This window comes from Phyllostomus discolor, chromosome 9 (genome assembly GCF_004126475.2).
Source record: "Phyllostomus discolor isolate MPI-MPIP mPhyDis1 chromosome 9, mPhyDis1.pri.v3, whole genome shotgun sequence".
NCBI lineage: Eukaryota > Metazoa > Chordata > Mammalia > Chiroptera > Phyllostomidae > Phyllostomus > Phyllostomus discolor.
Genome location: NC_040911.2, coordinates 53,618,432 through 53,631,903, shown reverse-complemented (window position 1 = coordinate 53,631,903; position 13,472 = coordinate 53,618,432). Strand labels below are relative to the sequence as shown.

The 13,472-nt window shown below is 38.6% G+C and overlaps 1 protein-coding gene across 2 annotated transcripts in view; it reads left to right on the top strand.

Annotated features, from left to right (window-relative positions):
* The first annotated feature begins 776 nt into the window (after positions 1-776).
* The window catches only part of MC2R (melanocortin 2 receptor), a 57,833-nt gene continuing 45,137 nt past the window's right edge, over positions 777-13,472 (top strand). The window contains exon 1 of one of the 2 annotated variants that reach the window (XR_004899299.1): positions 777-830. The gene's annotated coding sequence lies outside the window, so the exon portion shown is untranslated. The remainder of the gene's footprint in view (positions 831-13,472) is intronic. The other variant, XM_028525054.2, reaches the window with a different exon arrangement.

The window sequence follows — 13,472 nt, the reverse complement described above, 5'->3', positions numbered from 1 at the left end:
GCAACTATTTCTCATATTTTTATTTCCCTAGGCTGCCTTGAGATAACTCTACTACTCATTCTCCTCACAAACATGTGTATGTACACACATTTACATACATACACATGCATATACAGGTACACATATACACATCATTCTTTCCCTGCAGGCATTGGCAAACAGAAAACCAATGTTATACTTTAAAACTTAGCAATTTTGCTTTGAATGATGGAGGTATTAACAGTGGTGTCTGTGAAATTTCATGACAGAGAACTGGCAGAACATGAAGGTTTCTTTTTGTCTTGGCTCATGGTCTAATAGCTGCCCTTGAGCACACAATTCCCTCTGTCTCACTCTTTAGTCTTGTGAAATATGGATAATTCCCTTATTCCCTTCTACTTAATGAGATTAATGAATCAAATGTTTACAAGATGTTTTTAAAAGTTTGCTGAAAATTTTAAAACAAATTCTTCCAAAATCATTTCCTTAAAACTCTAGCTTACTGAATTTCTTAGTTTAAAATTAAATGCAATTCTAAAATGATGTTAAAAAGGAGCAAGGTCACAATTCTGTAATCTGCCATAGACCTTGTCATAAACTTTGGGAGCAACTTTGTTTAGCTGAGCCCATGGAAATTATGTCTTAATCTGTTTCTTCAACTTCACATTACAAGAAATATGTAGTCCATTTCATATGACATTAGTTCAAGGTTATGATAACAAGCTAACTGTCTCTCCCAGTGATGCATATGTTCCGGTGCTTCCTGGCCCAAGGTCCATTTGCTGGCTTTTCTTTCAAACCTCATTGTTCTCAGTCATCTTGGCCAGAAAGTTCCTATTTCAGAGCTGAAGGTAAGTACATTTTCTATTAATTTCTCAGGTTCTTAAGTGTTTGGGGATTATAAATAGGGTTGTTAGAAACAAATCTGAGAAAAGGTTGTATTCAGAATTCTGCCTAATATGTTATCTTTTTATTTATGGTCTTTCATTCTTCCTGAGGGAGTATATCATTTTTCTAATTGAACTATAAAATAAAATCTATTACTTGTTTTTCTAAGTAAAGCAGCCTTCCCTGTTAATGAATTCATTAGCTTCTCTATATTCTTAGTCTTCAGATTATCATCAGGCCCTACTCAAGGTCCATGGCCAGGGTTTTCCCTTTTAGACGTAGGGGTGAAAAAAATCATGCTTCTTTTACCCTTTCATGACAGTCACCTTTTTATCTGATTAACTTCTGTTTTTACAAGCATAATAGTTTTGCTGCCATGGAAATTAGGGAAGCTAGTATGTGGTTGGCTTCCTGCAACTCTACCATCAACATATGAACATGGATTATTTTTGGTTCTGGGGCAATGTACACTCTCTCTGCCTTTGTCAATCATAAGTTCTGTAGTCCTCTGGCTTCTTTGGAAGCAACACAGAGTGTACTATAAATAAGGATTAAAAACACACTCATTATCACAAACTCCTCCAAAGTGGTGATTACTTAGAAAACCATGCAGCCACGGCAGACTTGAGATACTCTTTGCTTGGTTGGCTCTTTTATGGGGAATATGTACTCTTTAGCAAAGAGGTCCTACTTTTTAAATAAAACAGCTATTTGTTATATTTTTATCTTTTTAGGTCAGGCTACCTTGAGATCATTGTACCACCCATTATCTTTCTGAACACATGTATGTGCACATATACACATGTACACATACCTGTGTATACATGTACACACACATATATGCACATATGCAAAGCCCTAAAGGAATAGAGATGGCGAAGGGACAGAGGGGGATGCCTTAAGAAAGATTGGGAAAAGGAGAGCTCCCATAAGTGCACCATGAGCAGAAGTGCAGAAGGGATGGTAATAAATAGTGTTCACTCATTGGTGTATTTATCAAAAATTTCTGCTGGCTATTTAGTGCCAGCCCTTGCTACAAGCCCCAGCTAGAGTGCCTGCTACAAGGCTGAGCCTGTGGGAGCATAGGGGATGAAGCAGACAGCTACAGGTAGATCAGTCTTCACCTTTCAGTGCATCCTGCATCTCTTATGGCCAAGGAAGAGTTTTGCCCCGGTAGCAGCTGAGCTTTCACTGCTGCAAAGCAGGTTCAAAGACAGCTCAGTGCAAAAAAAAAAATTAAGCCATTTTCTATTATTTACTTTGTTAAATTTTCTAGTTATAGTTCCCATCTGAATACTTCATGGCTAACTAATCTTTAATATGACATTTTTGCTATGGCTAGGTTCTCTGCTAGGCACTGAGTGTGCAGAGATGGCAAGGACAGTTCTCATTCCAAAGAACTCAGAAATTATTTATGAAGGAAGACCATGCATATTCATGTGAGTAATGCCATCTGAGAAATAAGGACAAATAGTATGGAGGATCATAAATGGAAAACTCTCACATTCTCTAGGGAGAGGGGAGGCAGTTTAGGAACATCTGCACAGAGAAAGGAATGTGTGTGCTAAACATAAAAAGGTGCTGAAGAAAGTAGGGAAGGGATACTACATGGCAATCATACCACTGTGACAGGAAAAGAATGGGGCTGCCTCATATCCCAAAATACAGGGTCACTTCAAGGTCTCTTATAATTGCTGCTAGACAGAATTGAAACAAAAGTATGCACTGGATTCAGATGAACCATTGTTTATTATTAATGAGTAATGCCTCAAGAATAGCCAAACTTTAGAGTTATAAATGCTTTTCTTCAGTAATATTATACCCTTTGCAACAGCATGGATAGAGCTGAAGAGAATTATGCTAAGTGAAATAAGCTAGGTGGTGAAAGAAAAATACCATATGATCTTCACATATAAGTGGAACCTAATCAATAAAACAAACAAGCAAGCAAAATACAACCAGAGACATTAAAGAACAAATTGACAGTAACCAGAGAGGAGGGAGGAGAGGGATAATAGGGGAAGGGCCATCGAGGAACATGTATAAAGGACCCATGGACAAAGCCAAAGAGGGTAGGTTCGAGGGTGGGAGGCAGGGATGGGGGGGGCATGGTGGCATGAAAACGGAGACAACTGTATTTGAACAACAAAAAAAAGTAGAAGCAATCAATATTAAAAAAAAGAAAATTGGCACTAGGTGTTAATGATGATTCAGTGCTAGCAAAGACTGTTGGTACAGCTCTGGATCAGTAAATGAATTAGAAAGAATCTATTTTAGAATTCCTCCTTGCCTTTTCTTTCAACAGAGTGCTGATTAATAATATCCAAAGGTCTTATTATGATGCTATTTTATTTTATTTAGCACCAAAACAGCCTTAGAGTAAGAATCACCCAGTCTCTACTGTCTCCTGCCATTTTTGTCCAAACTAGTATACCCCCTAAACTCTCACATGCTTGGGAGATATTGGGGCAGGACCAGTAGCCAGTCAGACTTGCTTCATAGACTGAAATCCTACTGTTCCCACTTATGCCATCCTCTAGAGCCAGTTTGGAAAAGATAAGAGAAGATGGGCCTTGGAGCAAGGCAGACTTAGCAGCCAGATAACCTTGCTACTTAACTTCTCTGAACCTCAGTTTTTATTATCTATGAAATTACTGGGGTAGCAGGGAATTGAAATAGCACCCCTTATATTTAATCAGAGGATTAAAAGAGAATACCTTTCACCATGTACCTTCTTTGACCTTTAACAGAGACCACTGTAAGAGAAACCATGGAAAAACCAAATTGCCTTTAAAGAGAAAACTTTTAAGAAAGTAATGATATATTGGGGGTTTGGTCATTTATCTGTTAAAGTATTAATTAAAATCACTAAACACACATTTAGAGCCTTGTAAAGTAAACACTGAATTACTTGCAGTGCTTGTAGATAAGCCAGCCCTTTTACACATCATGTACAGTGCCATGTAGCAGCCATGACATTAGCAAGTCACCATAACCTGATCTGTTCTCTTTCTCAGATGTGTATATCTTATCTCCTCAGCTAGATTTTGGTGGGCAATATGGTGCTTCCAATCTTTTTTTTTCCAACCACACATAATCTGAAGTTGGATCCTAGAAGGTACTCACAAAAAGCCAATTCTTTATGTAATTATTTGAATCATAGCCAAAAGATCCTAAAGCTTTTCTCCCCCAAACCAACCCATACACCCATTCCCACCATGCCCCTTGAATAACAGTTGCCCCATTAGTTAACAATCCCTCATCCTCTGGGACTGAGACCCATTGTGGAGTGCACAAAGGCAGTGACCACTAGTTCCTCACCACTCCAGAGCAAGGTCTGGAGAACAAAATCTGCTTGGTGTGCTCATAATGTTCCTGGGATACAATTAGGTTGGGGTTAGCCAACTTCCGAAAGGTAATGAGTGATATCAGGAACCAGGCAAGTCAAAGAAAGCTTTGAATCACCCATCCAAAGCTATAAAATGAGTTTAAAACTTTTCATCTGGAAGACAAAAGCAGTTATTTAATATTGTTTTATTTAATGGCATTTGTTAAGCTCAATGAGCTAGTTAAAAACTATTTCATGCTTTTGCAAAAGAAAGAAAATCTAGAGCTATTTCAGGAAAGGAATCAGAACTGTTCAGTGAAGAATTTAATATTCATTTTTAAGGTGAATTACAATATGGGATTCATTAAGTTTATATGTATATTTAGGTATAGATTTTATTTATTTATTTTTAGAGAGAGGAAGAGGGGAAGAAAGAGAAGGAAAAAAACATCAATGTGTGTTTGCCTTTCGAGTGCCCCCTACTGGGGCTCTGGCCTTCAACTGAAGCATAGACCCTGACTAGGAATAGAACCAGTGACCCTTTGGTTTACAGGTTGGCACTCAAGCCACTGAGCCACACCAGCCAGGCTGTTTATTCAGTAAAAAACTCCAGGAGAGGAGCTTTGATGGAGTATTACTAGGCCATAAAATAATGAAAACTTACCATTTGCGACAGCATGGATGGACCTAGAGGGTATTAGTCTAAGTGAAATCAGTCAGTCAGAGAAAGACGGATACCATATGATTTCACTCATATCTGGAATCTAAAGAATAATATAAACAATAAAATAGAAACTGACTCACAGACTGATGGTCGCCAGAGAGGAGAGTAGATTGGAGAACTGGGTGAAAAAGGTAAAGGGATTAAGAAGTACAAATTGGTAGTTACGAAAAAGTCACAGGGATGTAAAGTACAGCATAGGAATATGATCAATAATATTGTAATAGCTTTGTGTGATGCCAGGAGGGTACAGGAAATATCAGGGGGACACTTTGTAAAAGTATATAATTGTCTAACTACTATGCTGTACACCTGAAACTGATACAAAATAATATTGAATGTAAACTATAATTAAAAAATACAGATACCCTACAATAAATCAATAATACTCTCCCCATATGATGAAGACCTTAAAATGTTTTATTATTATATTTCCATCTTACTTTCATTATTTTCCAGTTTATTTCTTTCTTTACCTATTAAATTAGCTGTTGTTAAAAAAAATAGAAGGAGGATGTTTTCAGGAGAGATTGAAGGCTACAAAGATTGCTCCCTGACATGTCCCTGCCCCAGGCTCTCAGCTTTCATTATATGCATGCATTCTTGGCACTCAGTGTGATGACAGACCTCCTTTCTCTAGCAGTGATAAGAGTCCTGGGCCTTCCTACTTCACTGCCACAAAAATCAACTACCCTGCCCACATTCCCTTCTGAGCTATCTGATTAATTTACATAAATCATATATAACGGGATTAAGTGAGCTCCTGTTAACCTTGTCTCAGCTGTACATGGCAAGAGAGACTGAAAAAAAAAGCATTACCTGGAGATGATACTTTCATCCAAAGAACAGCATCATGATGGGAGTGGCATACTCATGGCCATTTTGAGGGCAAGATATTTGGGGGCACCTGGGACCATTCAGAAACCTCCCCCTGCTAAGTCATGCAAACCAGTGCTGAATGCTATTGGAAGCATTCCCACCACATAAAATATAAAACTACACTTTCCTCTCCTTCAGCTGAGGCTGAGGGTGAACTATTCAAGTTCCCCTCATGCATTTTTGGAACATATGGGGTTTTTTTGTATTCAGATTTTTTTAAAATTTTAATTGTTGTTCAAGTACAGTTTTCTGCCTTTTACCCCCATCCCATCCCACTCCCCAAGCAGTCCCCACCAGGTTCCCATCTCCACCCCCCCTTGTTATTGTCAACGTGTCCTTTATACTACTTCCTTCAAACTCTTCCCCTGAAATTCCCTCCACTCTCCCCTCTGGTTACTGTCAGCCTGTTCTCAATTTCAGTGTCTTTGGTTATATTTTACTCCTTTGTTTGTTTTGTTGATTAGATTTATGTTAAAGGTGAGATAATATGGTATTTGTCTTTCACTGTCTGGCTTATTTCACTTAGCATACTGCTTTCCAGTTCTATCCATGCTGTCACAAAGGGTAGGAGCTGCTTCTTTCTTTCTGCTGCATAGAATTCCATTGTGTAAATGTACCAGAGTTTTTGATCCATTCATTTACTGATGGGCACTTGGGCTGCTTCCACCACTTAGCTATTTATTGTAAATTGTGCTGCTATGAACATTGGGGTGCATAGTTTTTTTTGGATTGGTGTTTCAGGGTTCTTAAGGTATAATCCTAGCAGTGGAATTGGTAGGTCAAAGGGAAGATCCATTTTTACTTTTCTGAGGAAATTCCATACTGTTTTCCATAGTGGTTGCACCAGTCTGCAACCCCACCAACAGTGCACTAGGGTCCCCTTTTCTCCACAACCTCTGCAACACTTGTTGTTTGTTGCTTTGCTTATGGCCATTCTGACTGGTGTGAAGTGGTATCTCATTGTGATTTTAATTTGCATCTCTTTGATACCTAGTGATACTGAGCATCTTTTCATGTCTCTGGCCCCTCTGTATGTCCTCCTTGGAGAAGTATCTATTCAAGTCCTTTGTCCATTTTTTAATTGGATTGTTTGTCTTCCTGGAGCAGAGTTGTGTGAATTCTTTATAACATCTTGGAGATTAAACCCTTGTCTGAGGTATAATTGGCAAATATATTTTCCCATACAGTTAGTTCGTTCTCTTTTTATTTTAATACTGTTTTATTTAGCCATGCAGAAGCTTTTTATTTTGATGAGATCCCATTTGTTTATTCTTTCCTTTATGTCCCTTGCTCTAGGGGATATACCAGTGAAAATATTGCTGTGTGAAATATCTGAGATTTTCCTGCCTATGTTCTCCTCTAGGACTCTAATGGTGTCACAACTTATATTTAAATCTTTTATCCACTTTGAATTTATTTTTGTGTATGGTGTAAGTTGGTGCTCGAGTTTCATTTTTTTTGCATGTAGCTGTCCAGTTCTCTCAACACCATTTGTTGAAGAGGCTATTTTTACTCCCTTTTATGGCACTGCCCCCTTTGTTGAATATTAATTGACCATAGAGACTTGGGTTTATCTCTGGGTTTTCTGTTCTGTTCCATTGGTCTATGTGCCTGTTTTTATACCAGCACTGGGCTGTTCTGATTATAGTGGCTTTATAATACAGTTTAGTAACAGGTATTGTGATACCTTCTACTTTGCTCTTCTTTCTCAAAATGGCTGTGGCTATTGATGGCCATTTATGGTTCCATATAAATTTTTGAAGTGTTTGTTCTGTGTCTGTGAAATAGGCCATTGGTACTTTAATAGGCATGGCATTGAATCTGTAAATTGTTTTGGGTAGTATGGACATTTTGATGATGTTAATTCTTCCATCCATGAACATGGTATATATTTCCATTTGTTTGTGTCTTCCTTTATTTCTTTCTTCAGTGTTGTGTAGACTTCTGAATACAGGCACTCAATACAGGCAACAGGCAGAAGCTTCTGCTGTTTTATTGTTGGTATACAAAAATGCCTTTGATTTCTGAGTGTGGACTACTATCCCACTGTTTTGACAAATTCATTTATTAGGTCGAGCAGTTTTTTGGCCAACTCTACAGGATTTTCTATGTAGAAAGCATATCCTCTGCAAACAATGAGAATTTTGTTTCCTCCTTTCCGATTTGGATGCCTTTTATTTACTTTTCCTGTCAGATAACTGTGGCTACAACTTCCAATACTATGTTGAATAACAGTGGTGAAAGTGGGCAACCTTCTCTTCTCCTGATCTTAGTGGAAAAGACTTTACTTTTTTCCATTGAGTATGATGTTGGCTGAAGGTCTCTCATATATGGCCTTTATTATGTTGAGGAATGCTCCCTCTGTTCCCACTTTGCTAAGTGTTTTTATCATAAGTGGGTGCTGTACCTTATCAAATGCTTTTTCTCCATCTGGTGATATGATCATGTGATTTTGTCTTTGCTTTTCTTTATGTAATGTATTATATTTATTAATTTGCAAACATTGTACCATCCTTGAATCTCTGAGATAAATCCCACTGGGTCATGGTGTATGATCTTTTTAAGGTATTGCTGGATGGGGTTTGCCAGTATTTTGCGGGGGATTTTAGCATCTATATTCACCAGTGATATTGGCCTGAAGTTTTCTTTCTTTGTTGTGTCTTTTTCTGATTTTGGGATTATGATAATGTTGTCTTCATAAAAAGAGTTTGGGAGTCTTCCATCTTCTTGAATTTTTTGGAATAATCTGTGCAGAATTAGTGTTAGCTCTCCATTAAATGCTTTGTAAAATTCTCCTGCGAAAACCCTCTGGTCCAGGGTCTTTGTGTCTTGGGAGTTTTCTTTTTATTACTGCTTCAATTTCATCAGCTGTTGTATGTCTGCTCAGGCTTTCTGCTTCTTCTTCATTGAGTTTTGGAAGATTCTATTTTTCTAGAAATTTGTCCATTTCACTTAGGTTTTCAAATTTCTTGGCATACAATTCTTCATAGTAATTTCTTACAATCTTTTGTATTTCTGTGGTATCAGTTGTAATCTCTCCTCTTTCATTTCTGATTGTGTTTATTTGGGTCCTCTCTTTTTTTCTTCACGAGCCTGCTTGAAGGCTTGTTGATTTTGTTTATCTTTTGAAAGAACCAGCTCCTGGATTCATTAATCCTTAGAATTGTGCTTTTAGTCTCTATGTCATTTAATTCTGCTCTGATCTTGGTTATTTTTTTCCTCCTTCTTGTTCTGGGCTGTTTTTGTTGTTTTTCCTTAAGTTCTTATAGGCATAGGGTTAGGCCGTTTATTTGCAATGTTTCTATCTTTTTTAGGTAGGTCTTTATCACTATGAACTTCCCTCTCAGGATTGCCTTGGCTGTCTCCCATACGATTTGGGTTATTGTGAGTTCATTTTCATTTGTTTCCAGAAACTTTTTTATTTCTCCTCTAATTTCATTTTTGACCCATTTATTGTTTAATAGCATGCTATTCATTCTCCATGATTTTGAGTGTTTTGGGTTTTTTTCCCTTGGAGTTGGTTTCTAGTTTCAGTCCCTTGTGTTTGGAGAAAATGCTTGATATGATTTCAATTTTCTTGAATTTGTTGAGGCTTGTATTGTGTCCTATCATATGGTGTATCTTTGAAAATGTTCTATGTGCATTTGAAAAGAATGTGTATTTAGCTTCTTTGGGATGAAGGGCTATCTATATATCAGTTAAGTCCATTTTATCTAGGTCATTTTTCAATGCCAGAATATCTTTGTTGATATTTTGTTCAGAAAAGCAGTCCATTTTTTACAATAGGGTGTTAAAATCCCCTACTATGATAGTATTGCAGTCAATACCTTTCTTGAAGTCCTCCAAAATTTTCTTTATGTATTGCAGTGATCCCATGTAAGGTACATATATTTACAATGTTCATGTCTTCTTGATGGATTCTTTCCTTGAGGATTATGAAGTGACCTGCCGGATCTCTCTTTATCACCCTTTTTTGAAGTCTGTTTTGCCTGATATGAGTATTGCTACCCCGGCTTTTTTTTCCCTGTTCGTTTGTTTGGAAATTTGTTTCCAGTCCTTCACTTTCAGTTTGTGTAGGTCTTTTGTTCTGAGGTGGGTCTCTTGTAGGCAGCATATGTCTGGGTCATGCTTTTTTATCCATCCAGCTATTCTATGGCTTTGATTGGAGAATTTAGTCCATTTACATTTAAGGTTATCATTGATAGGTACTTTTATTCATTGCCATTTTTGTATCTGTGTTTCTCCATCTCCCTCTTTTCCTTTCTGTCCTTAAAGCAGTCCTTTCAGCATGTCTTGCAGAGCTGGTTTGGGGGAGGTATATTCTTTTAGACTTCTTTTGTCTGGAAAGCTCCTTATTTGGCCTTCTATCTTGATTAAGAGCCTTGCTGGGTAAAGTAGCCTTGGTTGCAGACCTCTGGTTCTCATTACTTGGAATATTTCTTGCCATTCTCTTCTGGCTTGTAGTGTTTCCATTCAGAAATCAGCTGTTAGCCTTATTGGGGCTCCCGTGTACATTACTTCCTTTTTCTCCCTTGCTGCCTTTAAGATTCTCTCTTTGTCTTGAAATTTTGCCATTTTAATTATGATGTATCTCTAGGTGGGCCTCTTGGGGTTCCTCTTGATTGGGACTCTCTGTGTTTCCTGGATTTGTGTGACTTTTTCTCTCATCAAATTAGGAAAGTTTTCCATCATTACTTTTTCAAATAGGTTTTCTATCCCTTGCTCTTCTTTTTCTCCTTCTGGTATCCCTATTATATGGATATTATCACATTTCATATTGTCTTGCATTTCTCTTAATTCCTCTTCAGTCTTTCTGAACCTCTTTTCCTTTTCTTGCTCTTTTTGCATGTTATTTTTTTCTACTTTGTGCTCTAGCTCCCTGATCTGATCTTCTGCTTCATCAATCCTGCTGTTGATTCCTTCTACTGTGTTCTTCAGTTCAGAAATTGTACTCTTCATTTCTTCTTGGCCCTTGTTGATAGTTTCTATTACCTTTTTCATATTGATATAGTTTGCAGTGAGTTCATTGTAGTTTCCCTGCAGTTTCTGGTAATTCTCTGTGAGTTCATTGAGCTTCCTGATAACCATTGCTTTGAACCCACTATCTGATAGTTGACTTGCTTGTATTTCATTTAGCATTCTTTCTGAGGCTTCCTCCTTTCCTTTCATTTGGGGATTGTTTCTTTGTCTTCCCATTGTTTGTGAGTCTCTTCTTGTTAGCCTCAGCTTCTTAAATTGATAATTTCTGACTTCCTCAGTTTATAGAGTGAATTTCTATTGTAGAAGACCTGTGAGATTCAGTGGTGCCATCTCCTTGATCTCCTGGGCTCATTGGTCTTGGCTTGTCATTTATGTTGCCTCTGTGTTTGTCTTTGGGTTTTGATTGCTGTTGTATCTTGTTTTTGTGGGTCCTTCCCAGCAGGTGGTTAACTGAGGGTCACTCTGTCCACTGCCTCTAGTATTTTGCTGTGCTGGTGAGGGCAGGTTGTGTTGAAGCTGTTTCTTCCTTGTGTACAAGGTTTTGAGGCTTCTCTCTCACTATTGTTCAGTTATTTGGTCTGGCTAATTTCTCCACTATTTAGTTGTATTTTCAGATAGGTCCTGGGTTGAAATTAGTGTGGTTTCCACTCCTTTCTTCACCTTCTTCTGTTGTTATCTGATGGTTTTTTCTTTGTTGGTGGGTTTCCTCTTCCAGTAGTTATCCTGGTGTTCACAGCTTCTACCTACTATTTTTTTGTGATCAGTTGGAGGGGGGAGGCAAAGTGGTTTAAGACAGCAAGAGAGTATTCTATGATATTTACAGTAGCAGCCAGTAGAAAAGACATAGGAGATCCTTTGGTTATGCATAGTTTTATCTGTGATAGTCCACCCAACTTGCCACTTTTTAGAAAGGGTGGAAAGAGAATAGGACTCTTGTTGGGGAGGGAAGGATTGTGAGTTGGATGTAGAAAGCAGTGAGGTTGTGGGAGGTGAGATTCTGAGGTAAGGTGAGAGTAAAGGATAGTAAATAGGTGTAGTGTGTGAGAGAATAGAATTAACCACTACAGTAATAGAGTCCAGGAAACCATAAAGTGGGCTAAGATCTGGAGGGGATGTTCTGTAGTATTTACAATCATATGCAACAGCTATTATTTACAATAATTATGGAGCAACAATCATGTGACAGAATCTATGTGATCTGGATAACAAGAATAGGAAGTATAGGACCTAGATTAGTTTGCTAATGGAACATAAGTGAAGTAAAAGGCAGTAAATTGAAAATACACTATGAAAGAGAGAACAAGGGGAACCAGTCAAACAATGCAATATAGCCAGTGAAAAGAAAAAGGCTAAACAGAAATAAGAGGAATACAAAAATACTAATAAAATAAAATATGTAAGAATAATGAAAAAATAATAATACAAATACACAAAAACTTGCGAGTTCTCTGGAGTAGCAAAGTGACATTTGTTTCACTGTTTCAGCTGTTGGGTTGACCCTTCTTTGGGTCTAGCTCTGGTCTTTTCATAGTTCCAGGGTTTTTTGTCTCACTTGTGGGAATATAAAAAGAAAAAGAAGAAGAAGGAAGGAAGAAGAGATAAAATGGGACAGAAAGGAAGAAGGCATAAAACAAAAAAGAAGGAAAGAGAGGAAAAGGGAATTGAAAGATTAATAATAATAATAATCATAATAATAATAATAATAAAGAATTACTTTTAAAAAAGGCCTCAATCTGGCCAAACCAGTTTTGGTGGTCTTCCTGGCTGCAGCAGGTTGAGGGGCAACTGTTTTTGCTTTTCTCCCTTTCTGATCTGCAGTCAATCAGCCTCCAGGCTAGCTCTCCAGCAGCCTCTGGTCCCTAAGGTTCCACAATTCAGATGCACACTCTCCCCAGAGGTAGCCAAGTACCTCTTCCCTGGGCTTTGGATGTGGGATCCAGGCCTTCCTCAGAGTGCATCTCCTTGGGATTAGGGGTGTGGGTTTGGGGTCTTCCACAGAGTGCACTCTCCCCAGGTTTTAGGCATGCGCTCTAGGCAAGGCTGCCTCTGGTCCCCCACATTTGGTTGTGCACCCTTTTCAGGGCTACGAAGGTGCGCAGGGCCTTATGCGCTACATAGTGAGCACTGACTGGCTGGGTGGGGAAGAGGGCCAGAGCAATTGCTGCAGGAGAATTCCCCAAACAGTGTCTCTTTTTTCACTTTTTCTTTTTAAGAAATTCCTTCTACTCAAGCCTGCCAATCCATACAGAGGTCTGGCCTCTCACACAGCCCACCTCTCCAACCAGACCAGGGACTATTGGCGTCAGGGCCCATAACAGCCCAACTCTAAACTTCCCCAGCCAGTGTCTACAGACTCCATGGGTGCTTACAGCCCCCATGTGTTTTCCCCTTAGTCTTTATTCCCCTTTCTGTGACTTCAAGCAACCAGGTCTCAAGCTGTTCAAACCTTGTTTGGCAGGGGAGGGATCCATTCACCCAGCTCTCTCCCAAGAATCCTGTGGCAGACCAAGTAGGCACTGGGCCTGGGGATGCCACAGCCCTGATCCCCATACTGGTCCCAGAGACCTTATTGTCCTGAAGCACTCTCTTTACCTTCTGGTTTTTCAATGTCCTCTACAATTTTTGGTCTTCTATCTTCATATATACTGGGGTAGTGTTGGCTTTTTGCTCTGTTTCTCCATAGATTGGCTAGGTTTT